The sequence below is a fragment of the Lepisosteus platostomus genome, chromosome 28 (genome assembly GCF_059453375.1).
Source record: "Lepisosteus platostomus isolate fLepPlt1 chromosome 28, fLepPlt1.hap1, whole genome shotgun sequence".
Taxonomy (NCBI): domain Eukaryota; kingdom Metazoa; phylum Chordata; class Actinopteri; order Semionotiformes; family Lepisosteidae; genus Lepisosteus; species Lepisosteus platostomus.
In genome coordinates, this window is record NC_142638.1 from 7,043,118 (window position 1) to 7,070,058 (window position 26,941).

Sequence of the window (26,941 nt, forward strand, 5' to 3'; positions counted from 1 at the left end):
GGGTCCTCCATCACCAGCCTGACCTGCTCTCAGTGACTGGTCTGCTTGCTTGCTCAGGCATTTTTTCCACTCTCAGCTCTTGAGGGCAGTTTGGAATAAAATCGGGAGGTTTCTGGACTCTGGACTTCTGCTCCAGACTGTGCTCAGACTAGGACCCTACTCCAGTCCTAAGGGACCAGGACATTTCCGTTTTTGCTCCCGAGCCCTTGATTGCATAATTGATCTGATTGCGTGCTGCACTAGATGGGCTGCTGAAGCAGTTCTCAAGCATCTGGGGGTGTACAGGGACCGCGAGGACTTGAGCACTGGGGTGGGGCGCCCCCAGATTAGCGTCTGTCCCTGGAAGATTGGACGACGTTTGTTCTCGGGCAAGCACGGAGCCACACAGCGACATTCCCCAGGCTGTGGAAAATCCCCCCAACCACCATAAGGCTGGCTCTCCTGCATTAGGTGGGTGACATCACTGGAACAGACCCTGTGCCAAATGACCCTGTTACATTAGCGCAGTGAGGGGGGGGGGGGAATCTTGTGTGACAGCGAGGCACCTGCGGCTATTATCAATCAATAACAGCCCTGCTGCGACATGCTTTCTTCGTTAACAGGACGGTCATCAAATGGAGCAAAATATTGACTTTGGCCGTACAGCAGCTCTTGTTTATATCATTTTGTTGCTGTGTTGATGCAACAAAGGCTATGTTCATGGGTTTCATTCCTCCAGAGGGCTGGTTTTGCACTGGATGGGCAGGTTCTCCGGCAGTCCTGATACTTACTTCCTGGAGGGCCACATGTCATCTTCTGGAATTGTTCCAGCCTGACTTGTCAATTAAACAATTAGCCTCATTGTTTTCTAAATCAGACACGAAAAGGGATTTTCCTAGTATTATCTTACAGTTCATTACACAAGATAATCATGTCATTAAAGTACAATTACCAATATCTCACCCGGTCAGAGGCTATACAATCATGCTGTTAATTAATTAGACCAACCTATACCTGAGAATGTGTGTGAAACAAAAACCAAGAAGACAGTAAGCCCTCCAGGAATTATGTATGAGCGCCAATCTAATGTAAACTTTTCTCTTTTCAGCATGGAATAAACCTATTACTTGTTCTAATGTAAACTGTGAAATGCTAATCTTGACAGTGCAGTTCATTATTTGACAAGGTTATCGTAAAGTAATTTACTCGCTCGGATATACAGGCTCATGTAACTTGATTATTCTAATGCATCAGCGGTATGAATAAGCAGCCTTGGTATAGGGCATGTATTTGTGCCATTTTTCTGTGGGAAGAGCTGCTTGTATACGCTTGAGGAAAACAAAATCACCCAGCGCCCACCCGATTAAAGATAGTCCGCGAATCTGTGCATGTTTCATTGTTAAGACGTCGGTGCTTGTCAGGTTCAGAAATGTCATTGTGAAATAGGCCCTTATCCACAATGTTCAGTACGTGTTTAATGAATAGAATGTGAGACCAAGTGACAGGCAGCTGCTTCATTGGCAGCTCCATGTACTGAAGATGAACACGCGTCATTAAAGTCCCTTAATTAATAGGCTGTAATCTGCACTGCTCAATTAGAACTAATCTGACGCTGTATTTTACCCACTCCAGCAGATCAGAAGTATCCAGTGTCTCTGTGTCAGGTGATCAGCGTTCCTCGAGCTGGTATTTGCTGTCTACTGAAGCCTTTAACCCAGCCTGTTCTCCCCCTTGAGACCAGGAGCAGCTGGGTTTGAAGCATCTCACTTCAATGGACCCTGTATTGGTTGGCGGCCATAACTGAAACGCATCTTCTTCTACCCCCCATTCATGTAAAAATGCTTCTTATCTATCTGTCTGCAGGGTGTCCCTGAGAACAAGTCCCTTACGCTCAATGTAAGGTTTCCCTCTGAATCCGAAATATTTAGGGAGGGGGGATTGTACGTGCACTAAATAGCTCTTTCTTCAGACACTCTCTCCTTCAGCCCCACTGCACTGACAGTAAATTTTGTGATGCAAATTGGAGGTTTTTCACATTACTGTTTACGTTCGACTTTCGTTGTGGTTTGAAATACACTTGTCATGTTGATTCTTTCGGACTCCAAAATATAAATGTAGCATTGCTGTTCCCCTTTGAACCCCAGGGGAGAATCATGGAAGTCTCTCACCCAGCAGGCCCCCCTGTGTCTATATTGCTAATAACAGCAGCGACACACAAGCACGTGACCCTGTTGGTCTTTTGGTTTCATCACACAGCAGGACATTTTTGTCAGTTTGCCTTCCTTGTATTTATTTAAAAAATGTGATGCTGATTCTGTGTTTTATCACCCTGGGGGCACAGGGCTCGGCTTGGATGATCTCTCTCCCAGTCTAGTCACGTGTGCCGGAGATGTGGGGTGAATCCAAACTAGATGATCACAAGAGACAGCCGTAGAAAGACTCTCTCTCCCCGTCCCCATCTTAATCTGTATGATTGCACATTCTCTATGATTGCACATACATTCTAATTTATTTTCTTAGTCATACCTACTTAAAATGAAAAAAGAAGATGAAAAGGTGACTGTAACATTCAGCTTAGGTGGGCAGGGGGAGTGAGGGCATGGGTGACTTTTTTGGGACAGACTTAAAACAATATGGCGACAGAGGGGAGGGGCTTCTCTTGGGCGGGAGTGTGTCGACGTTTCCCGCCAGAAGTAAGGCCGTTCATTGGTCGCCACCCACTCCAATAAATATGGAGTCTGAGCAGGTGATTGGTGAACAGCTGGGCTGTCCTGTGCATTCTAGGTGAGAGCACCCACACAGCGTGTTGCTTTGCGGAAAACATGCTGAAATACTTTTTAAAAAATATATTTTAACAACAAAAGGAGATACAATACAAACAAGAGTACATATAACACCGTGGGGGACATGGTGAAATACACCAACGAAAGAAGACGTCCTTCGCAGCAACCTGTACCACGCGCGCCAGGCGGGCTCTGGCGCGGCATGTCGTCATGGTAACGGAGACTAGACTAGGCTCTGATTGGACGGTCTTTTCTGCTTTAGCCAATCGTTGAGCACTGACTGAAACGGGGATTCCCTCCGGTCGAGTGGAAGACGAACGTTTTTCTGGTTAAGGTATAAAGTTAATGAAGTTAATTAATACTGTTCTTGTGTTTGTTTTCGTGTAGTTATTTCAGTATTTTACGTACTATCAGCTAGCTAGTAAACCGATTTAGTTGGTTTAACGCTGTTTTCAAGTAGCAAATCTCCACGTTTCCTTCAGGTTCCACCGTGAAGTTTTACTAGAAGCGAGTGAAATTCATGTTTAATATGTCTTTAGGACAGTTCAGCATTCTGTAAAGTAATATCAAGCTATTTTACATTTTTCCAGAAGGCAAAATTCAGTTTTAAAGTAATTGAACTTGCGCACAGGTTACTGTATTGCGGTTGCGTCGTTGGGGACTCTTCGCTGGTGTTGGAAAATCATTAAAAAAATATTCATTAAAATATATCAAAAAGACAAATAGATATCAGTGTCTTGAGAAATGGTTCATTCTCGCTGAAGCATTACTCGTCAAGTACGTTTTTGATAAAACGTCTCTTATGTTAGAATCCAACGTTTTAAAATCCTGTATGTTCTTTCTGTTGCCTTTCATCCATAATACACATCCATCCGGATACTGTTTAAATAAGTAATCCCCTCTAAAATAACTTCCACTGGAGTGAGCACGATTCTGCGAGGCAGTTACTGTCCAGGATTATGTGGGGGCCGTTCACCACGTTTTGTTAGCAGTTTACAGTCCTCGATGGGTAAAGACTCTTTAAACTGTTGTCTTACACGGACGAATCAAGCGACCAGTCGATTCAGATCAAGTCTTTCAATCAGTCTGGGGTGGAATGAAACCAGACGCCCTCCTGGGTCAGGAGGATCTGAAGATCTGTAGTCTAGAGCAGTTCTTCCCAACCTGTGCCACGGACTGCAGCAGGATCAGGTGTAAAACACACCGATCGGGACTGTGTGTCGACCCCCTGAGCCTGCTATTGAAGTGAGAGCCTGTTTCAGTGCATGAAAAGTGAAATCAAACATTTCTTGTGGAACTGGTAGTCAGTTCCTGTTACAGATACTGGAAGTGTCGATGTGTTTGCAGTACTGGTGCTGGGGATTTGAAGTTGTCGGGTGTGCCGCAGGAGGTTAAGAGCCGAGGGGGTTTGGAAAGCGCTGGGGGAGAGCACGGCTCCGTGTGCTCTGGGGCGGCTTCGCGCAGCGGGATGCTGTGGGACGTGGCGCAAACACCTTGCCACGTCCTCCCGTTAGGTGCTCCTGTCGTCCTGCAGGGCTGGCACTGCTGGCAGGCGATCTCCCCGCTCCGGGCGTGAGGGATGAGGGGTTCGGAGCTGCTGGCAGTGGCACATGACTCTTGCAGGTAGGTCCCGAGGAAGCCTGGCACAGGGGTGGTGTGAATGCACAGCCCTGGCACTGGCTGGGGCTGATGTTTAGAAGGCGCTTGTATTGCACCAGCTAGAGAGTAGCCATTACTCCCTATGGGAGATAACTACAGCTACAATAGAGCCCTTTATCCGAATGGACTTCCATCTACTTTGAATGTCATTTTTTTTCAAATTGCATCCTATTCTGGGGCAGGCCAATGGTGCAGGGTGGGGTACCAGTCCATTGCAGGGCACAGACAGACACACACATGCACGCCAGGGGCAGGTATGTCTAGGGACAGTGGGATGAAACTGGGGCACACAGAGGACAACCACACAAATGCGGAGAGAACATACAAACTCCACACAGACAGTTCCCCAGTAATTGATCCCAGGGTCCCCGCGCTGCGAGGCGGCAATGCAAACCACTGCCAATCTGGCATTTTGTCCCATTTTCCAAACACATTAGGTTTTGTTTTGGGTTAGTTGTGCTGCAGAGGAGGTGGAGCTGGTTTATGTTAAGACCAGAAGGTGTGTCTTTGGTCCCACTCCTCTAGTACACCGTGTAGCTTGTTCTATTCTGTTTGCAAAACTTTGTGCAAGTTGCACTTTCATGGGATGTCCTTGATGCAATGAATCAGGCCCCTGGTGATGGTAGCTCCCTGTGCTCTTTGCAGCGGCCAGCGTGTGGACCTGAGTGCAGTTCATGTGCGACCCCTGGAGAGGCTGGGGGCACCTGGGGCGCTGGACGAACAGAGATCAGTGCGCTTCAGTGGGGATGGCGGATGGCATCTGGGTCCCCAAGGCCACCACAAGGTACAGACCTCAGGCACAGCAGAAAAGAGATGCACGCACCCACGGCTTCCTTTAAAGAATGTTAGAGGTCAGTCGGCGGAGAACAGCATTCCTCGTTATTTCTCCCGAGAAGGTATTTCATAATGTTCATTTCGAAAGGGGAAAAACAAGTTTTAGAATGCAGGTCAAAGAGCGAAAACACGTTTCGGCCATGGAGCCTTCTTCAGGTGTGAGCCTCCCTCACACCTGAAGAAGGCTTCACAGCCGAAACATTTAGTTTTCTCTCTTCACGTTTTCAGCATAGAATATACCTATTACTTGTTCCTTTGCAGCCTACGCATGCTGACGCAGCTCCCCACTTGAATATATACAGAATATATGTAATGTTTTTAAGGTTTGATCTGTAGCTGTTTGTTTTGTTTTTAACTCCTGATTGCAGTCAACGTATACATGTGGAACTTTTGGCTTTATGCTGGTTTTAAAGTATGAGTCCAAGACCTCGTTACACTCTTGTAAAAAAAAAATCACAGGGCTGGTACAAGGAACACCGTGGTGTTGGGGGGGGCGGGGTGAAAATACTGTGCTGAGGTCGTCTGAGAGGAGCAGAGTGTCGCATTGACTCCTGTGTATCACTCGCAGCTCGTAGACTCATTCAATTACTGGTGTCACAGGAGCAACAACGCTGGGTGCAGAGGATATTAAATTGGCTTAACTTGTTGTTACACTAATGGGTTTTAACACGCTGAGCACAGTGTGCACTTCTGTGCCCTGGAGAAAGTGCTGAGTGGCAGGGAAGCTCTGCAGCTCTACTCAGGTACGCCTGTTCCCTGTGCTGCTCTCCTGGTCCCATTCCCCGCCACCCCTCCATCCTTCTCCGTATCTCAGATTTTCCCCACTCTGCCCTCTTCCCTCTTCCCCTCCCCACACCTCTTCCAGCTTCCCCGTATCTCTCCTTTCTTCTCTGTCTTCCTTCGGATCCTTCTTTTCCTCCTCGGCCCTGTGCCTCTTTCCTGCTGTATTCCTCTCATTCTACCGATCTCTGCCTCGCTCTCCCTGCCCCTGTGGATCCCTCATGTCCACCTCATTTTTTCTTTTTCCTGACTCTCAGCTAGCTTTTCCTTCTTTCATCGTAATTCACTTCAGTCCTTCCCTCTCTGTTAATCCCCCCCACCCCCCCACCCCCGGGTGACTTAATCTTGGTCGCTTCCCTCCCTCCCAGAGGATGCTGCTGTTTTCTGCTCCTGTCCTTGAGACGCAGCGTTGCAGCTGGGCTCGGGCTAAAAGCACTGCTGCTGCCAAAGGCCCTCGTGTGGCTCCCCCCTCCCCTGTGTCGCTAATGTCTGCTGTAATTCATATTTAATACTTTCAGCAATCTGCGGAGCCACGCCTGGGAGGGGGTGGGGGGCAAGGCAAGGCAGCTGCAAAGTCACCCCTCTCTCGGCAGAGATGATATACATCACGGATCCCGGCAGTTTAGCCGAGGGCGGCCCGTGATTGGGGGGGGGAGCTGCGGAAAGTGTGGCGGTCAAGGCTCCGTCAGCCTCCATCTTCTGCATTGCGTTCTTCGCCCCGAGGCCCTCTAACGCCAGGGGAGATGCGTTCAAGCACCGGGCGCTCTGGAAACCTGGGGGCTGCGTCCGAGCTCTCGGTCCTGTGACGCCGAAGCCTCCTGGGAGCTTGCAGGCATGCGGGGCTGCCTGTGAGGGGCGCTCACTCCCGGTCGGTGCGTGATCTCCCGTGTGGGGCTGTGTAGTCTGTGGCTTGTCCTAAAATGAATGGCTTGATGGTGGGCAGGGATTTAGGGAAAAGAGCTGTCCTCGAGACCCAGGACTGCCCTGCAGCTGCATTTCTGGCCCAGATGAATTTGTCTCTCTGTGATCCACATTGAGGACATTATAACTCATTGTCCTTTTTTAACCTATGTTAGTCTGTAGTTGTCATGTACAACTTGTAGTTGTGATTAAAAATGCCTTTGTAGTTCCATTGTAACGTGTTTATTCAACTAAATTAATCAGCGCTCAGAATGAGCTGCTGCTGTAAACACTTTCTTGTCTGCATTTTCATTGCCTGTTATGTTAAACAAAGAAGGCTTTTGATTTCTTTAGATGAGCATGAACCAGCAGTAACTGGGACAGGGATGTGTTTGGGGGAGAGGTATGACGTCAGAGGGGTTCCAGGTTCCCGTTCCTGTCCTGCGCCTGAGTCGGCGGAGCTGGTGCCTGCTTGCTCGGCTAGGCGCATCAGTATTTAATTGTCTCTCTCTGCCCTGCTCATTGGTGTGGAAGGGAGCGCAGTCTGTACAGCGCTGGTGTTAAGTATGCTCCTCCGGGAGGTTGCAGCTCCTTAGTTAATTTATTAACAGAAGAAACTAAATTAATAATCCTTCCTGCTGCTTCGCTGTAGCCCATGTCTGCATGCGCTGGTGCAGGGGAATGAGCGTCCTCATCTCGCACACAGGCTCCCTGTGACCCTCCTCCCCGTGGGGCACACTGTGACTTTGCACAGGTCTGCGTTGTCAGTGGTTATGCCCGTGTCCAGTGTGTTGGTACCAACAGAAATTAACCTTGGTCCCACATCCCTCTGGCTCAGGAACCCCTTTCAAAGAAATGAAAACCAGCTCTACTGAAAGTCACAGCAATGTGAAACTGTGTATCTCTGCGCGCTCATCTTAGGGGGCTGCATGAAGCAGAGGTCAGTGCTCTGGACAGTTGAGCAAAGGATTGCTCATTCAGTTGCTGGTGTAGACATTGTTCTTCTTGAGAAGAGGTATCCTTGAGAAGAGGTACTTGAACATGATTTCTCTGGCCCCGAGGGCAAAACTGAAGATAATCCAGTGTCCCATTTGGAGCAGGGAGCAAGTCTGGAATCCATCTGCTTTGGAATCTGTCTATTGTCCTGCTGCAGAGATAAGTATAAGCTCTAGCCATGTGCATCTCTCTGGTTACAAGGAAGAACTTTCATTTTACATGCAGATACTGCATTTGTATACAGAGAGGAATTAAAAATGCAGCCGGTAAGACTTGAAACTAGTAGCACCTGTTGCTTTCTTGGGTGAATCGTGCAGTTAGTCCGACCACCACTAGAGGCCGCTCAGGAGGCGGTCACAGCCATGCAATTGTTAATCACCTGTTTTGTTAATTATGTTATTGTCAGTGGCATATTTCACAAGGGATTAGTTAATGGAGTAGAAAAGACCACAGGCCCCCAGTAAGTATTGCAATATGCCCAATCTAGATATTTGTTTCCAAGGCAATTTCTGTTCAAATGTTTAACACCGATTTCTTCTGAGTTGCTTGCAGCAGTGTGTAACATGGTATAAAAACATTTAAGTGTTGGGATACCATGCTGTTACTTTGCAAACTTCCACCCTTGTTGCAACTTCTTCTGCACAGCCCCAACAGAGAGAGAGAGGTCCTTGAATGTCGCAGAGCCCAGCGGACTCACACATGCATACATACATTTTTCTTCTGGTTCCATTAACTTCAGTGAATTATCATCCCCGGTCTTTTGTCCTTGTCCTGATGTTTCCCCTCTTCCCGGCATCGCTTTGATGTCGGCTTTGTGAAGCCGGTGTTAATGGAGGCTGGTGCTCCCCTGTGCTGTAATCTCCTGCTGCCCGTGGCTTCATTGCATCTCCCCTCCTGATTCGCAGCCTGCCTCCGGTTCCTGCCTGCTGCGGCTGCCCTGCTCGCGTACCAGCTTGGGGCTGCTTTAATTCACCTGTTATTTCCATCAATGAGACCTTAATCCCTCTCTTTTTTCGGGGGGAATAAATGGAATGCTGTGACAAGACATCCTGTGTCTGATCTGCTCCTGTGCTTTGCGCTCATTCCCCTTTGTTTCTGCTTTAATTCAGTTTCCTCTTTGTGTTCTTGTCTGGTTCTTTTCAGGCCGGGCGGGCCGGGCCAGTCGCCCTCGTTCTCCACGTGCGTCAGAGTAGCTGCAGTGCTATGTCTCCACTCATTCCCGACCTGAACTCTTTAAAGAAAAGTTGTTATTCTGATCTTTTTCGTGTGGCAGAATCATGTTTTTTTTTTGTGCAAGTGAGTGTGTGCTGGGGCAAAGATATAGCTCCCAGTTTGTGGGTGCTGGGGCAGGGCATGAGGGCTGGGTGTGTAACGTGGTTGTGTGAGGCTTTCAGAAAGCCTGTTACCGTTCTGCACAGAACGTGTTAAGCTGCCTTTAGAAAAGTTAAATATTTTACTTGCCCTTTAAGCAGAGTAAAGTGGCAAACAATGATATCTTTACATGGAATCTTGCTTCAGTGAACCTTCATAAGGGGGAATGCCACAGTCTTTGCATTTACTACATGTGGTGTAAATAGGCCATCCAAACAGAATCTGACCTCAAACACCTTGATAATCTAGAAGTCTCGGTCTGATAAAATATTAGTCAGTAACTGGCAAATTCCCTTTGAGAGGGAGCTTGATATCTCGCCTACTTTCTGCTATTTTCAGTTGAACCTCTGGCAGCCTCTGGAAGATATCTGAAGTGTGTGTAATGAACAACAGCACAGTGATCAAGCACTTACACTAGATAAGACGGATTTGGATGTTTGTGAAGGAATTTTAAAATTGATGTGAAAGGAAGCTTGAAATAAGATGCTGATGTTTTAGAGCAGGCACCGATGTACTGTACACGCGCAGAATTCTGATGTAGCTGTAGAGATTAAAGCCTGGGGTTGACCAACAAGTACAAAGTTGCAGTGTTCAGCATATTGCACATACTGTAGCAAATGGGTAATAAATATGTTGCAATGTAACGTGGGCGAAGCTAGGGGTACTGTAAGAGTTTCCATTTCTGGTTAAGAGGAAAGCCAACACATGTCAGGTGAGATACCGTAGCAGCAGTACAGTCTTACACATAAGGCTCTTTTGTTTTCAGTGTTAAACCTTGTGTTTATGATTCATACAGTGCGCTCCTGTCGGAAGGAATAATTGTCTGGATGTCTCCTTTAGCTGCTGGTGTAAATCTGCAGTTGTACAGAAACCCACAGCAGATTGGGGAACTGCAGGACTGAGACGAGACGAGGGCTCTGGGATGTGTGATCAGTGTCACCTGTGAACTGCGCTTGAGGGACAGATGAGGCAGAACACTCGGCGCCTGTGATGCTACACCTTGCTTCCCAACCTGGAGAGTTTCTGTGTTGTGTGCGTTTTTACCTGAAAATGGGCTTTTGCTTGTGTCGATTTTAAAGGGGCGTCGCATGACGTCGTCCCCCGGGGGGAGAGTGCCTGCTTCGTTAGGAGCTGGAGGCCTCTGTCAGGCAGCAGTGCAGGCTCAAAGCAGTGACAAGATGCACTTGGCATCCTTCAGCACTGCTATTCCTAAGTCCTGAATAATTGATCAGATGCTGGAAATGCATAACCGCCCACTGCTGCTGGGAAGGCGGTCAGTGTGTGGGATGTTCCGCAGTGTGTAGAGGTTTTGTCCTGGTTCTGTGCTGGAGTGCTCCACAGCCTGGGTTTACCTGTCACTAGTGGGGAGGGCTGGGGGTGGGGGAGTGGAGTGTCTTGGACATTGAGAAATAACTACGACCCGTTACGCGGACTGAGCAGAACTGAACACAATTCTCATACCTTAATTAAAAAAAACTGTTTCTATGAAGAAAAGCCACTTGTTTGCATGTACTTGTACAATCTCTGGAAGGAGAGTTTTTATTGAAAGTATTTTATTGAAATATACAGTCCTTGTGTTGGATTGCATCCTCCCACTGTCGTTTCTCCACTGATGTGTTCTTTCCCCTTCAGTCAAGTACAGCACAGCGGACGAGCACAGTAGTAAGACACATAGCCTTCAACTGACTTTGACGAGAGATTGTTACGTTGTTACTGGTTTTCTTTCTTGTTTTGGACTTTTGGACTTTATCTTCATTGTTGCAACTGAACGTCCACTGCAGTAGCTCTGGTCCTCTTAGTGTCCACAGGTTTTTTGTAGTCTGAGCTCTTCCCTATTAATCTCATTTTTCATTTAACTGGCCGATTTATCATCTGTTCTTCATGTTCTGGAAGTACAAAGAGACCTATGATATGAATGCAACCTTCCACGACTGGCGTTGTGGAGCCCTGGTTAAAAACAGTCTACAAATGAGAGGAGGACATGATTGATTGCTACAGTATAGTAGTAAATGAATCCAAGGGTCTCCTCCAGCTATTTTCTTGAAGGAAGATGGAGCATTCCTTTCAGTAGCCGAAACCAAAGATCCAGACCTGCTTTCCTCAGGCTCCTGTTCTTGCCTGTTAATTAAATCGTTGTGTTCTTGTTTGATCTGAATGGGAGTAAGACAGTGTCTAGGATGTTAACCAATCAGTAATGGGCCTGTAATTGAAGTCAAAGGGTTAAATCTGCAGGTGCAAAGAAAAGTGCCTTATAGCTCTTTAGCAGCCTTCAGTAATGCAGGATTGATTGCTGGCTGCTGGGAGCTGCGCAGTGAATGATCGGGGTCCTTGGGGATGGGTTGTGTTAATTGAAAGTGCATGTTCAAATTTGCGTGCCTAAGTGCTGCTAACTGGAACTCTAAAGCCCTCCATCATGACCATGCATCTGTCTCCAGTCCCCGAACCTGGATAAAGAGTGTGGAGGGCAGGGGCAGCATAGAGATCGAGAGGAGCTGTAGATCGGAATGAAGGTGAAAAGGCATAGTGAGGGAATGGGGAAGGCTGCACGAGGATGGATGGAGAGAAGAAAAAGATACGAAGGTGCTGGAAAAATGCCAGGAGCTGCTGGGAAGAGAGAAGCCGGAGAATGAAGGAATGAAGGAAGAGACAGGGTACCTGCACAACTAGGGAGCCACAAAGTGGGGTGGAGTGGCTGTCAGACGTGGGATTCCTGTTTTGGTCCGGAACAGATTTTTGCTTCTGTTGGAAGCCTGTTGAGACCGCGACATCTGTCTGCCTCCCTGAAGGCACATTGGCATGTGGATGAGCTCCTCGTGTCTCCAGGCGGGGGAAGATGAAATGTCCTAACACAGGAACGCAAGAATATTATAGGGAAGGCTATCCTGCTTGTGTGCTTGCTAGTAGATGCTTACGGTCTCCCACAAGAGGACTTGAAGCTTTCAGTGTTCATTTTCACACAGTGCTCCTCCTTTTAACCTGTAATTGTTCATTTTCAAACTGTCCTAATTAGGAAATAAGTATGCAACGCTGGCTGTCTTTTTTTGCAAGCCATTACATTTTTTTAAGCGCTGCTGTTTTGTGTTTCAGACAGCATAAAAGCGCACGGGTTTATTAGGCTTAAACAATATTTGTCAGCAGATCTGTTGTACAACATAAAACTAAAAGCCACAAAGATGCCCTAGAGGCTAAACCAGGTTATTGGAAATGCAAGACAAACAGATTCCAATAAAGGAGAAGGCGATGCTCTGTGCCTCTGTCTCTCTGCAGAGCATCACACCTACAGTGTGCGCAGTCAGTGAAGCAGTGGTTTGCATTCCAATTTTAAATTGTACGCACAAAACAAGAAATGGGCTTTGAGGTGCCTTTGCCTTAACCCTTGTCTTGTTTTTTGCTTTCGTCCCTTAGTGGTTCTCTGTCCCTTTCCTTCTCTCTTCTCTTTTGTCACCTTTTCTCTGTTACACACATTTACATTGAAAGGAACCTCTATGAATGCAACAGAATTTATTGAAATGTAGCTCAGAGCCATTGCAGTAAACATTTATATTATGAAGATGAGAGGTCAAACTGGCGTGATGTAATTAGTCGAGTACCACAGGTTTCTTTATTAGGACCACTGCTTTTCCTAATGTATATTATTGATCTAGATCCTGGTATAGGTTGAAAACTAGTTAAGGTCAAAGGTGAGCCCCATATTATTATGTTGGCAGATTTGCACTGTAGAAGCTGCAAAGAAAGTTTTTAAAAGACCCAGATAAATATTAGAAAAACCTGGCTGATCGTTACTTGCTGGTGGCAAGAACATAAACTATAAATATAAGACGAAACACCTTGAGCATGATTTTCTATCCAGTAAATTTGTGTAAGATTAAAAAGGTTAAAAAATACCATGTGCAATGCGCTAGTCAGACTAAGACCTCATTTGAATATTGTGGACAATTTTGGTTTCCGTGCTGCAAACAAGGTATTGCTGCTCTGGAATCAGTCTGTATATTCCAGGGCTTAAATGAATGTCCTACACTGACAGACCAAACGACTTTTAGTCCTCTTTTTCAACCTGAGGAAAAATGTGGAATACATGTTTTCAAAATCATTGAAAGTCAACCTAATGGACTTCTTCAGTGAAACACAAACCTGACAGGATATCTTTTTTTTACACAAAGGGTAGTGGGTGTCTGGAACAAGCTACCCAGTGAAACTGTTGAAGGCAGTCACTGAAACAGACGGGTGAGCCGCTCAAAATGACCCTAGCTCTCAAAACAGAATCAGCTAGATGGGCCAGATGGATAATTTCCACAGTCATTTCAGAAGATTGATTTTGTGCAAAAACAATGTTCTTGCATGCTTTCTGCTAACCCTTAAACAGTGTTTTAAAAAAACTTAATGTTGGGGAGGAGATGTCGGTGTCCCCCACTGTTCCCTGCTGTTGCAGGTGGCTGTGTGCTCTCTCATGTTTGTAAGTGTGACAGGTTCCATTGAATCACAGTGTTCGTGATGGTTATTTGATATTGGCCAGCTGACTTTAGAAGCACCTTGTAAATATACTGTACTTCTCTATGCACAGAATGCCCTCACTCTGTTGGACCTTTACCAAGTAATAACAACCTCCCCTCTCTCTACCTTTACTAAGCAACTTTAGGTGCTTTTACAACCCTTACCTTCCCAAATTACGAGGCTGTTCACTGCATGAAGAATGTCCTTCTATGCTGCCAGCAACATCCGTTTTCACAGTGAGTCATTCTTTACTGTTCCACATCCTCAAGATTAAGCAAAAAATTAGATTCATGAAATGCAAGTTCCCTTTGATTTGCATGGTCATATGATTTCATTTAAACAGACTGATCACTGAAACGCCTGTTGCAGAGAATGAAGGTGGTTCTTCTCCAGGTGGGATATTTTCAGTATTGTAGGATCTATAGCAAATGGTGATTATTTGCAAAGAATTTGGCTCATGTGGCATGTAAATTTGCACAAACTGCATGCAGCACTGTGCCCTCGGTGACTTAATTAGGTTACTCTGGTGTCCCTTGGGGAACATTTTAGCAAGCAGCAAAGGCAGACTGTTTATAGTGTGGGTACATGTTGTTCTGTCAAAATGATAACTGTAGTGCAGCCAAACAAGATAATTCCTACCACGTGAATTGATGTCAGATCCATATTTGAAGCACGTACAGTATATTGTTTTTGAACACTGTGGAGGAAAAGACTTATTCTGTAGATTTGTATTCAGAGCTACTGTACCCCTGTAGATGTTTTCTTAGCCTTAGGGACACTGATTAACTTGGTTATTATTGTAATGGCAGAGGAGTTTGGCCTTTATTTGGTTGTTAACACACTGTAATATTCCAAGAATCTCACACACCCCTTTTCCTAAATGTTTTCAAGAAATTGGCATAAAAGACTGATCTCCCCAACCTTTGTGTGAGGAAGTGCTTTCATTTCCTAGTCTAGGATGCACTCCCTTGTAGTTACCACTTTTGTCACTAGGACCATGTTTCGTTTTTTTATCCTGAAATTGTCTGTCAATTTGATGATTTTGGATAGACTTGATAATGATTTTGAAATAATTTGCCTGTCCAGTACTAAAGAGATTAATCTTAATGAACTTAGTTTTTCAGCAGTACAGTTCTAACATGGTGCTATGTTGCTCCAGTTTTTTCCAGTTTCCTCTTTTCTCAGTCCTTTTTTTTCTCTTCACCCTGTTTTCGGTCTGCAGGTCTCTTCACTGCACTGTGGCAGACTCTGGTGTGACTCTGGTTGATGCTGGGTTTTACATACTGCAGTTTTCATTAGTCATTGCTGTAAGCTGCTGTCTTGCACTTTCACAGATTGTGACGGTAGACTTTCGATTAAAGCTCCAAGTAAGAGATTCATTCATGAACTGAAGGCGGTAGACAGCTCAGGTCACACATGTATTTGGTTTGTGAACTGATTAATGCAAAACTGTACTGAGGAGGTGAATGCAGTAAGTGGAGTGGAGTCATAAGTGGAGTACTGCAGGTGTCTGCATTAAGACCACTGCTCTATCCGGTTTAAATCCGTGAAATAGGTTGTAGTATAGTTAGGCATCATGTGTGAATTTGACTAGCTTTCTAAATTGAGGGATTAGCAGTACTGCTATCACTGCTATCAACCAAAGGGCACAGGAGGGCCTGAATACCTCCTCTAATTTAGAGCCTTTCTTGTAGTACGTACAGTAATATCAATTTAAAAGCTTGAGATTAAATAGAAAATGGAGTCCAAACCAAGGAAATAAACCACTCAAAAAGCTGTAATGCTAGGCTAGGACTCGGATTAAAAAACTGAAGTGATGGGATATTGGAGATGAAAGCAGGTTTTGAATCACCATGTCCTGATACCTGCAGTGCATCAAAGGCTGGTGATGTAGTGTTATTTTGTGTAAAGTACCAACAGTTGATTTTATTAGGCGGGGGCAGTAAAAAGCAGGGTTGTTAAGGAAAGATCCAGAATACAGAATATGTTTTTTGGGGGGGTGGTGGTATATGAATGAGAAATTGTGCAGTTCAGATATAGCTGTTTGATTTAAAAATCATTTTGCGCTGGTGATCCATGCTCTAGTGAAATTTATAATGCCCTATCTGCACTTCATTACAGGCAATGCATCTTCAAGTCCACGCAAGGTGTGCAGAGAGATAACTCCACACAGCTCTGTGGGCGTGACTGCAGCTCAGGGAGTGTGTGGCTGGGTTCTTCCCTGTCAGTCGTGGTGGCTTGTTTTTATCTACTGTGGCGTCTCTGGAACAGAGCACCGCGCCACCAAATTTCTATCCAAACAAAGAGGCGCCGCTGCTAATCAATTTTAAAGGAGCGAAAGCTGTTTAATTATAATCATAGGGGTTGACATCATTATTAAGGTTGCCAATCAGTCTTTCCTCGAGGAACGTGGGTGGTAGCAAGGGGTGCTGAATTAACGGCAGCCAATTCAGCAGCAGACAGAGCAGGAATACAGGTCTTCAGATGCGCCGAAATCCTCCTTCAACTCTCCTGCTCTGTACCAGCTTCGCATGATGTGTTCTAGCTCACAGTGCAAGCAGGTGAAAGAGAGATTACAATATTCCAGAGTACAATTCCCAGGCAGAAACAGGCAGTAGCTTTTCAGGGAGGACTGGAGGCTCTGTCTGAGCATCTGTATGGGGTTTAGGACTTGGTGTGCGGGTCCTTGCCAGTACAGAAGTCTTGTCAACCCTGATTGGAAGGGGGGAGGAGGCTGCTGGGTAAAATGAGCAAAGACTTTGTTGATAAGAGATTGTGTGGCCCCCGACTCTTGGCTCGGTGGAGGCAGTTTTGAGTGTTGTGGACAGGAGAGAAATATTAACTGTATAGAAACAACACAAAGACCATTTACTCCCCCCATCCCACCCCGCGATGCTTCTGCTGGTGTTGTTTCTCTTCGGCGTTGAGCTGGCGGGTAACAGACTTGCTTTGGATATGGCTGCAGGATGGCAAGTCCCAGGGTGCGTGTCAACGAGGCCCTGAGATTATAAGCAGAAGCAGCTGTCTTGAAAGCGGTGAGAGATTTTGAGAAAGTGTTGAGGTGAGTTTGCTCAGGGGCTGCCCTTTGTCCTTTGTATGTTTTCTCATGTGAACATTTCATTTCGTTTCAAAACTCTGTTCTGAGGGGATACTGATGTCACACGGTGGCTGAGAAATATTTGTGGTCTACAGGTAAGGGGTTTGCAGGGCTCCTCTTGTGGTGAATTTGCTTGGCCAATGGGACACCTTTCTTGCCAAGAGGAGGCAAATAAAATGGGGGCCTCACTTTATGTGTCCTACAGTCTCCTACAATGCTTTTTTTTATGTGAAGAAGTGTCTCTGGTCCTCATTTTAAGTGCTCTTCCAGTAGTTTCCTCTTTCTGGAGTCGAAGTTGTCTGGTGATCTGGTATAGAGACTGCTCCACAGTGTCTTCTTTTTGTATCGACAGCCATTCAGAAAATGAGGGCTGTTCATTACGGAAAATGGGATTTGCACAGCTCCTTGTTATTTGCCTATGCCTGCCGTAGGACCGCGTGGTGTTCTGTCGTAAAGCAACCAAATTCTGGATGAGTGCCTCATGCCGTGGCAGTGAAAGGGCAGCGGTGTTGAGCTTTAGCTGGCACGGGCCTGGCACCCTGGAGTGGCGCTTTCCCACGCTGTCAGCATGCTGGCATTGCGTGGCGCCTCCCTGCTGTGCCGCTTAAAGTTGGCTTACCCATCTGAAACTTTATAATATACACCCCTCATCCGCTCACAGGACTGCCTGACAGCCCCCCTTTCCTCTGTGCATGGTGTAGCAGTATACGATTTCATTGATCTCTGCTCCAAACCTGCAGTAATGTACTGTCAAGAAGAGAGCATTGACCTCCTACCCTGTTTCTGTTGGAGCAGTGAAGCCCAGCTCTCCTCTAACCTCCCACAAGACATTTTCCTTGTATAAATTATCTGCTGTAATTTTTTTTAAATAGAATTGCCTTTTTTTTTATCTTCCCAAATGCTAGACATACCACTTGCGCTAACCATACAAGAGAGAAGAATGCATGTTTTGCAGGCCTCCCACCTCTTGATCGTCTTGGAGCCCCTGTGTGTTGGCGCTGGAGCTGGGGCAATAGAGGGGGCACTCGTGCAGGTCTCTGTGATGATGCTCAGACCTCACTGCAGCCTCATTGAGCACAGCGGTCATGGTCGTGCACCCAGTTGAGTATCTGGCTCAGGCCTGCCCTCCTCTCCTACATCATGACATGCAGGTGTTCCTTGAAAGATCCCGGTCACTCTTGTCTGCTAACATATAGTACTTTCACAGACAGACCTTACCAGCAGTGGTAAGCAGTACCAGCAATGCTTGGACTTCACTGGTGCCTTCGATCGTTGAGCCTCTCAGGAGCATCCTGCTCCTCATTCTGCTGTTTCGACCAGACCTATAACTTCTTCTTGTACCACCTTTTCCATTTTATTTTTATTGAAATAAAGCAACTCTGACCTTTGTGCAAGCTCTTATCCTGCAGAATTGAAAGCTACTTCTGTCAGAATGGGTTCTCTGCTGTTTTTTTCCTCCTTGTGGGGGGGAGGGGAGGTGGCTGAGTGATGGAATTGTTTTTATTGCGCAAGACTTGCTGCAGATAAGTGTTTATCATGACTGGAGCGATATCTGAGAGCTGCAGTCGGGTGGTTTATTTGTGCAGCGGGTGAGAGCTGTGACCCTGTGACCCTGTGACGCAGGCAATGATATTGAGACTCCCCCATTGAAGAACAGCAGACACTTGAAGAGCCAGTGGCAGGGAGAGGATGAGGGCTCTCAAAATGTCAGTGTTGTGATATTGGTTAGGGATCAATGGATTTATTGAGCTAAGAGAATTAATAAGAGAAAAACCTACAGCTCCCTAACATCACCAAGGGAGTAAGAATCTGCAGTTTATGACCAGCTCCACCAGCCAGAAACCTGAGTGGTCTTTTTCAGCCCTTCAGCAAGTGGAGATAAGGATTTGACTGATTATCCTCCTCTCCTTTCGTCTCCCTTTCATTTTTCTTTTGCTTTGCACCTTTCCCTAACTTTTCTCATGTCACTACGCTTGCATGGTATGGCCCCTTTCTGCTGTGCCGACGACTGACCCATCTGAAACTTACTAAACACCCCTTCTCAGATCAATGGACTGATCTCCCAGTCTCTCTTCCCAGAGCAGACCACTGGAAAGTTTGGCCGGTGTGGCATGGTGGTCAGCACTATGGCTGGCTGAAAGGTCCCACCCAAGAAGAAACCATTCTTGTGTTTTTTTTTTTAAAGACTCTTCGAATGTCCCCCAAGCCTCCCATTCTACACACGCTTACAAAACAATATCTGGTTTCTTGCTTGGGAAAAACAACACCACACAGATCTGTTGCTCACTTTTGTGTGTGTCCCTTTCAGGTTATTTTGCATTTCAAATCCATTTAGCGTTTATATAACCCCTCAAAAACTGGAGGGATAAGAGTTCTGATCCACGTGTATACCCTTCCTTTCCCTGGTAATCTGCGTGTTTTCAGACTGGGGACATGACAGAAGGCGATGGACAGGGTTAATGTTTTGTGAGTGGACTGACTTTCTCAATAGACTGGAGGTCATGAGATGCCACGCAGTGATTTTTGGTTGGTTTTGTGTCCCCTGTAAATCCTTCATGACTAATGTCACCAGGCGCAAGTCTTTATCATCATGGCACACTGCAGAGAAGAAGTGCATGTGCCGAGATACAAATTTACTGCCATATTGTAAAAACAGATTCGTGATCACCGTCCATTAGTGTTGAATTCGGTGACGTGCAGTAAAACAAGTTATTGATCAGTCTTTTGCGGTACTGCAAACTTAAAAGGGGATTGGGTGGAGAAGGGAGTAGGGTGAGTCACAAGAGAGCTGGGTACCTCTGCAGGGAGGCAGTCTTAGTTTAGTGGGAACTGGAATAGGAAAAGACCCATTAATTAATCTGTGAATTCTAATTCACTCTGTGCAAGTTGCAAGGTTTTGGTTGACCACACCTGAAAAGAAGCAGATTTGAACGCCAAGCTATTACAGGGTGAGGATCAGTGAGCTAACGTTTAATCTTGAAGATGCGTGAACTAACACACACGTGAAATGAAAATTATAGGGTAGCAGCCTTTTATTATTTACAAGGAGAGCCTGTAATTAACTTGGGTTTCCCTCCTGAGACAAATGCTCTCTGAGCCGTGAATTTATTTTTTTTCTGCTCCTGGGACTCGCTGCTTCTTGTGCTTGAGCTGCGAAGAAACCTTATCTGCGGTCACACTTCCGGTTCCTGCTGCAGCTGCTAAGTGAGAAAAATGCTTTCTTGTACTCAGTTGCTAATTTAATTTTTTTAAATCCTTGTAAGCTTTTCTTCTGGATTTATAAAGTCACAACAACAAATAAGCTCCACTCAAGTGACCAGTGCTCAAGTATGCTTTCGTCATATTCAAAACATTGAGGGGGGCTTAGTACGCAAACAAGCATTTCAGATTCTAGTGTTGAAATAAGTTAATTCTGAATTGCTTTCTCCTCCCCTGATACAATTTACATGCTCACATCATTTTCCATTTGAACTGGTGCAGAGGGGTTCAAGTGTTCCTCCATACTGTGTTAGTCTCGCCTTGTGAGTTCACAGCTGTGTCTTTGTTGGGGACGTTCTGTGGCTATTTAGGTTGCCTTGAAAAATCCCAGAAAGATTTAACAAGGGGAGAGACTGTGTGGACTCCTGGTTGGGACTCTGGACCAGTGTAGTCGGAGGTGTAAAGTCTACCGTGGGTGCAGTACCAGCATCTCCTGGCAGGGGGAGCCTTGAGGCGCTTATCCCAGGTCACTCCAGCAAGATCAAGCTGTAGAAGTGATTCCCGAAATCAGTATGCAAAAAAAACAAAACAGGGGGGTATTTCTCCTGTCTTTGGATGAGTGACAGCTGTATAAATTAATCAATGAGTTTAACTTGCCCAGGATAAGAGCGTCAGATAAGATAAGAATTAGTCTTATTTCTGCATGGCGACACCCTGCATTTTCTGCAACTCCTTGCTACATGCATTATTTTTAAGTCTTCTTATTAAGAGATAGCCCAGTTTCCCCACATTTACTTCGCAATAACTTTGTTACAGCAGCTTATGGGCAAAGGTTATACAGCTCCCAGAAAACAGTGTTGTTAGCTCTGAGATCAGATCTCAGCAGTCTCTTTTCTTCTTCAAGTTCAACTTCAAGTTTATTGTCATTGTACTCATATACAGGTATATGGTATAACGAAATGCTGTTTAGCTAGCTCTCAGACGATATGTAGTACAAAAAAAACAACAATACAATTGTATAATAAAAAAAAGACAGAGACAACAAGCAGTGTGCAAAAAACTACAACAGGCAATGTGCTAAACAACAAAAAGGTAACAGGTAATGTTTAAAAACAACATCAGAAGTGCAAAAACATGCATCAACAGAATGAAATAAAAGGATAGAAATTATGGGGAGTGAGCTTGTGACATGTAAGGTAGAGGTAGGTTTCAATGTGTGAGTTTTTGGTAAGAAAGAAAGTGTGAAAATTATGTGTGATGACTTTGAAAGCTAGCCAAGACAAAGGGGAAGGATTTTAACGTGCATCTCTCACCTGCGACCACAGGGTGCTGTGTGATATTGGCAGCAGGTTTGCGACCACGGTGGTCTGCTCTTTCTAAGAAAAGGGTGTGTCCTTGTCATGTCTCTCGTAAGACAAAATAAGGAAATACTGAGCGTTGCTGTAAACCAAGTCTTGACATGAGAACATGGCAGTTTTGTGGCCTTGGTTCTACTAAAACATGTCTTATGGTGTCAGAACTGCGGGAGTGGGAAGATAGAGTTGGGTAGTGTTGGTTCAGGAAACGTCTGAAAACAGAGCAGTGATTCCTAGAATGATTTTTGCACAAATTCCAGGAATAAGTACCACGTCCTACTGCTAAACTCCAGATTTCTTTGTTAGAAATATCAGACGTGACTGAAATCTGGCTCTCTGTCCACATCAAATCATTCCCACCTGCTGTGAGCATTGGAAAAGGAATACAGTGCCGATGCTTTGATCTCCTGCCAGGCACAAACAGAGCTGCTATTGTAGTGTGCGTGCGTGCGTGCGTGCGTGTATTCGGATGATGTGTCTGTGCAGACGCTTGCGGGTGGCTGCATGCATGTTGGATATTGATGTGTGTGTATGGGATGACCTGAGCCCTCTCGTTCAGAGCGGGAACTGGGGGCTGCATGACTAGATAGTGCCAGCCTTGAGATTGAGTGGAGTACAGAGAGGGTGGTGGTTCCTAGTCCCTGTGTAAACATTCAGAACCACTGTGCATCTCTTCAGTAATGGGGGACATGACTTTGTGTGTAAGGTGTGGTGCTTGGTTACTTGTGTGCTTTTGAAAGTGAGGGTGGAGGTTGGAGGGGGGGGTGTGGGGGTATGTTTTTTTTTCCCTGGTGGAAGAAAGATAAAAAAAAAGACACACATGAGGTTGCCCTTGGCCACCCCAGTTATTTTTCCCACCGGTGAGAGATGACGGGTTACTCAGCCCTTCCAAGAAATGAAAAACCTGGCAGAGCACAGAAGCCGCTGAAGCCTGTGTGGGACGGGTGGCTGGCAGATCCTTCAGTGTTCCTCCTTCTGTGTCAACAGGCTCATTAGGGGAGAGAGGATCTTTATTTTGCAGGTTTGTAATGTCCCTTTCAGGTTGTTTCGAGCCTAAAAACGGGGGCATTGTCAATACATGGGCTTCAGAAAGAGCATCTGTAGAAAGAAGCATGACATCCTGCAGAAATAATTTCATGAATAATTTAACTACCCGAAAGGAAGGGCTGGAGGGACGCCAGTGATTTGGATCTTTGGGCCTGTGTGGGTAAACGCACAGGGCTCTGCTGTCAGTGCACTGTCTGTGAGGTTTACACACGCATGAGCAACTGCAACTACTTTGGCTCAGAAAGAACAGTGGTGAAAATGAGAAGGGGGGGTGGGCTCAGTGAAAAATTCTCCTTGCCGTAGGGTGTTGTAGAGAGGCTGGGAATTTGAGGCCGGGGAGGAAACAGAACACCCTTCCTGCCAAAACAAGAACATGATTTGAAAATACAAGAAAGCCAGCTGGCGAATGATGACTTGTTAGTAGCCTCTTGGTGCATGCACCTTGCCCAGCCCTGGAATCTTCCTTCATCAGCATGGATGAGTAGTTTGTTCTACACCCCTGCAACTCTTTGTGTAAAGACATTTTTCTTGTATGACGGCCTGAATGCTCTTCCTCTGCATTCCCACTTGTGTCCTGAGGTACTTGCTTCTCTGTTGGCCCTCAAGTAGTCCTTGGTTTCCCTTTTATTAGTAACGTTTAAGGTATTGATGCGTTAAGATCCTGTAAACTGCTTTATAAGACAGTCCAGAAGAATGTAACAAGGTTAATTTGTGAAAAGAATAATTTGAGAGCAGCAATATGCTTTTTGTAGCTTTTGGTACATTTTTCTAAAGGGAAGCTGACTCTGATGCCTGTGAGGCTGCCACACCACCACCACGCTGCCTAGCTCTCTGGGCCTGGAGATGATGCAGCTGATAAATATTACATATGACACAGGCATGCATTGTGCTCAGCAGAGCAGCACGAGACAGGAAGCAGCTTAAGCGTTCACTGTTACAGCTTCCTGGCCCCTCCCACCACATGAAGTCCTGAAACACATGGATGCACACTAGGGCACACTCATGACTTCTGTTCAGTATACATGCACCACCAAAGACTGTACATAAGGAAATCTAAAGGGGATGTGTTAGCAGTGCAGTTACTAATGTACAGTAATCAAGTGCACAGGCCGTATTAAGCCTTTTTGCAAGCTTTTCCCACAGGTTTCAAGGCCCTGATGTTTTCAACATACTTAGATTTCGAGTTCCGAAGGCCGGGAGTTGGACAGTGTCTTGAGCAGTTCTGCCTGCAGTGCAGTTTGCCATATTCACTGCCACTGTATACTGAATGTGATGGAGGGTTTTGGATAGATGCATCACTCTTATACCACCTTCTCCTAGCCAAAGAGCAGCCAGGTGGTCAGAAGGAAGACTAGGGGGCTTGTGTTTGTGGGAGGGATGTATGATTAGCCTTGGTGATCTCTTGGTTAAAGGCATCAGTGTAGGGCAAGGCAAGAGCTGGAGCCACACAGGCAGACTGCAGCCTTAACCTGACAGGCAGGTTTGCTCTGTATTTTCAGGAACATGTTTCACATGAGCTGCTGTTCTCAAGAATCTGCATCCAGTACCAAGAATTTCAGTTATGTTTTGTTTTTTTCCCCTTGTATGGACTTCTCGAAAGTCTTTGGCAGTGAAGTGTGTTTTTAAGTTTTTAAGCCTGCTGTCTTCATTGTCCAGTATTACAAGTCCACCCCACTCAAAATCAGACCTGGTTTTGCTAGATCCGCAGGTTCGAGTTCAGATTTAAAGCCATGCATTTTCCCCTCTAAACTGGATTGATAAAGGGGGTGTCTTCCACTTGAGAGAAATCTATCTGATCATCTGCTGGGCCTGAGAAAAACATTTCTGAACTTTTAAATGGTTTTAATATGATCCCAGAGAAAACTGTGCTTTGTTCTTGGGAGGGGGGATGCTTTTCACCAGGTTGTGTTTTCAGAGCAGTTTTTAGATCAAGTTACTTGCATCTTCCTAAGACATTTCTAATAGTTTTAATATTGATTTGTTAGTTAAAGATAAATCTGTAACCTTTTAATCAGAATTAAAGTGTTAACACTTGTAGTGCGTGGAGATCTTGGCTGGACACGTTTGATTTATCTCCCAGGATTTGAAAAGAGTCCCCCCAGGGGTGCATTATCTAACTCTTCTGCAATGGAAGTGCAGTTAAAATATGGCGACAGTAGTGATTCTATCGGGATTCCTCGCTGGAAGACTGCAGGCTTTCGTAAAGCGTTTAAGTTTTAATGGCCTGTGGTATGTGGAGGCCTTACTGCATTACATCCAATGCAGGTTTCTTTTTTATTTGCAGCACTTTCTCTTAACACATTCTTCCACCTAAATGGCAACATTTGGGATGAAAAAGAGAAAAGGAAGTCCCAGGTGAGAGGATATTAAAGAAGTAGGTTTTGACACAAAAGTAAAATGTACATAGTGTGCGTTTTGCAGTAGTTTAACTAATCTCCTGACTAATGTTAATTAGGGTAAGCAAGTCTAAGCAATCATCCATGCTGTTGAAGCCGATATCCCGCCTGCTTTCAAGAAACAGCTGGATGAGATCCAGGGATCTCAATGGGGGACTTCACAGACTGCAGCTTCACACGGACCAGCAGACACAGGCAGAAATTGTTTTGGATTACTTGAGACGGGAAAAGAGGAGACACATCTTTGCTTAGGGGATTGTGGGAGGTTTGGACCACTTCCCCAGTTTCAGGGGTCGCTAGCACCTCTGACCACCTGCCTATTGATGCAGCAGTCGTGAGTTCCCCTAATGCTGAAAGCGTGACCAGATCACAGCTAGCCTGGCAAGCTCTGGATATCAGCAAGGTATTTGGCGAGGGATGGTATTTCAGGAGCCATGAGATTGAAAACGGCGCATTGGCATTTAATTAAAGAGCTGTGCTGCTTTATGGGATGTACACGTAGTGGTGTAGCTTTGAAAGCATGTGCAAATTGTCACCTTGATCTCTCACTTGGTCGCTCCCTTCACTGGCATGTGAAGCCTTGGAGAGCTGGGGGGGGTGAAGGAGGTTGTCAATAGAGAATTAATCACTGCTCAAAGTTTAATATAAATGAGTGGGATGAATAGATGAATTAACCATACGAATTTAGTGCAGTCTGAAGCTTGCTCTGCAATTAGCTGCTGGGTTTCTGAACAGCGGAGGAGCTGACTGGAGATGGTTTGTGTGCAGAGGGCTCATCTGTGAGATGAAGACGGGGGGGGGGGGGCTGAAACACAAGCGAAGGTTTTCTAGAACTTCATTCTGTATATAGCCCTGGGCACATTTTGTTCTTTTTTTTAAGGGAGTGTTCTGTTTTCAAAGCAGAGATAATGGCATGACGATTTAAGGGCAGTCTTGCTTGGTCGAAAACCTTATTGTTTAGTAAGAAACAGGCATGCATTTACTGAATGTATTTGTCCTCTAGGAGGGCACCTCGCCCTATAGTGAGACAAGATTTGAATATGTTTAAACATACAGATTGGAAGAGAATTACCACAGTGTTTTCCTAATAAGAGTCAGGAGGCTATCGCTGCATAAAGCTGTTTCTGTGTAATGTAATTTAGGAGAGGAAGAAAAGGAGGAACATAAGGAAAAGAATTGAAATGAAAATTGTAACCTAAAGTTAAGAACACCTGAATTAACCAGGGGCAAAAGGATTACAGCTTATCTGAGGCACCAGGTTGGAGAGAGATGGGTAAACTCTTTCCCTGAATAGGTATCTGGCCGAAATAATTTAGAAAGAGAATCTGTGCTGAACAGAAGTACTGTACAGCCATTAGGCACCCTCGCAGAAACTCACTTGGTTGGGTTAGTCTTGGTGACAGCAGGAGGCTCTTTCCTTGAGCTCCCTCAGAGCACATTAGTCAACTGCAGGAATTTCTCCTGTATCCATTAAAGGCTTTCTTAGCACTCTCCTGGGAGGCAGGCTGATATGGTCTAACAGGAGAACTGCCTTCTGGTGATGCCGGATTGTGCGGGATGTGAGGTCAATGAAAGCAGGTCTGACCAATCAAGCATGTGTTCCGTGTTCAGGCTGGACATGGCGCGTTCCGTGTTCAGCAGTGAATAACAATTGCCAAGTCCACTGTAGTTTGTCTTTTATTGTATAGATGAGAAAAGCAATCATTTTCGTGCTGTGACACCCACTGTAGAACCTCCTTATGGGTTAAATATCATTTACAATATGTGGACAGGTTGCTTACAGGTTCACATTTCGATGGAGAAAAAAAGCATAAAACTAGGCTCAGAGAGAAACAGTGAGAACTGTTTTGAAAAGACTAAAGGATTGTCATCTGTAGGTACTAAACTAGCCTTGTTAACTTTATGCTGTCTGTATCTAACAAGTCAGACTGAGGGATTGCTCAGTAAACCCACTGAGAGAAGGTTTCTGAACTGTTAGCCAGCTCAGTGGGAGAGGGCAAGGATCCCCTGGTGCTGCTTGATTCCTCTCTGTGCTGCGGAGGTCAGGGCTTCACG

General features: G+C 45.5%; 1 protein-coding gene across 1 annotated transcript in view; it reads left to right on the forward strand.

The window, feature by feature from the left end:
• The first annotated feature begins 3,017 nt into the window (after positions 1–3,017).
• Positions 3,018–26,941, forward strand: part of thrab (thyroid hormone receptor alpha b) — a 142,764-nt gene continuing 118,840 nt past the window's right edge. The window contains exons 1-3 of the mRNA XM_088623266.1: positions 3,018–3,096; positions 4,297–4,385; positions 5,067–5,205. The gene's annotated coding sequence lies outside the window, so the exon portion shown is untranslated. The remainder of the gene's footprint in view (positions 3,097–4,296; positions 4,386–5,066; positions 5,206–26,941) is intronic.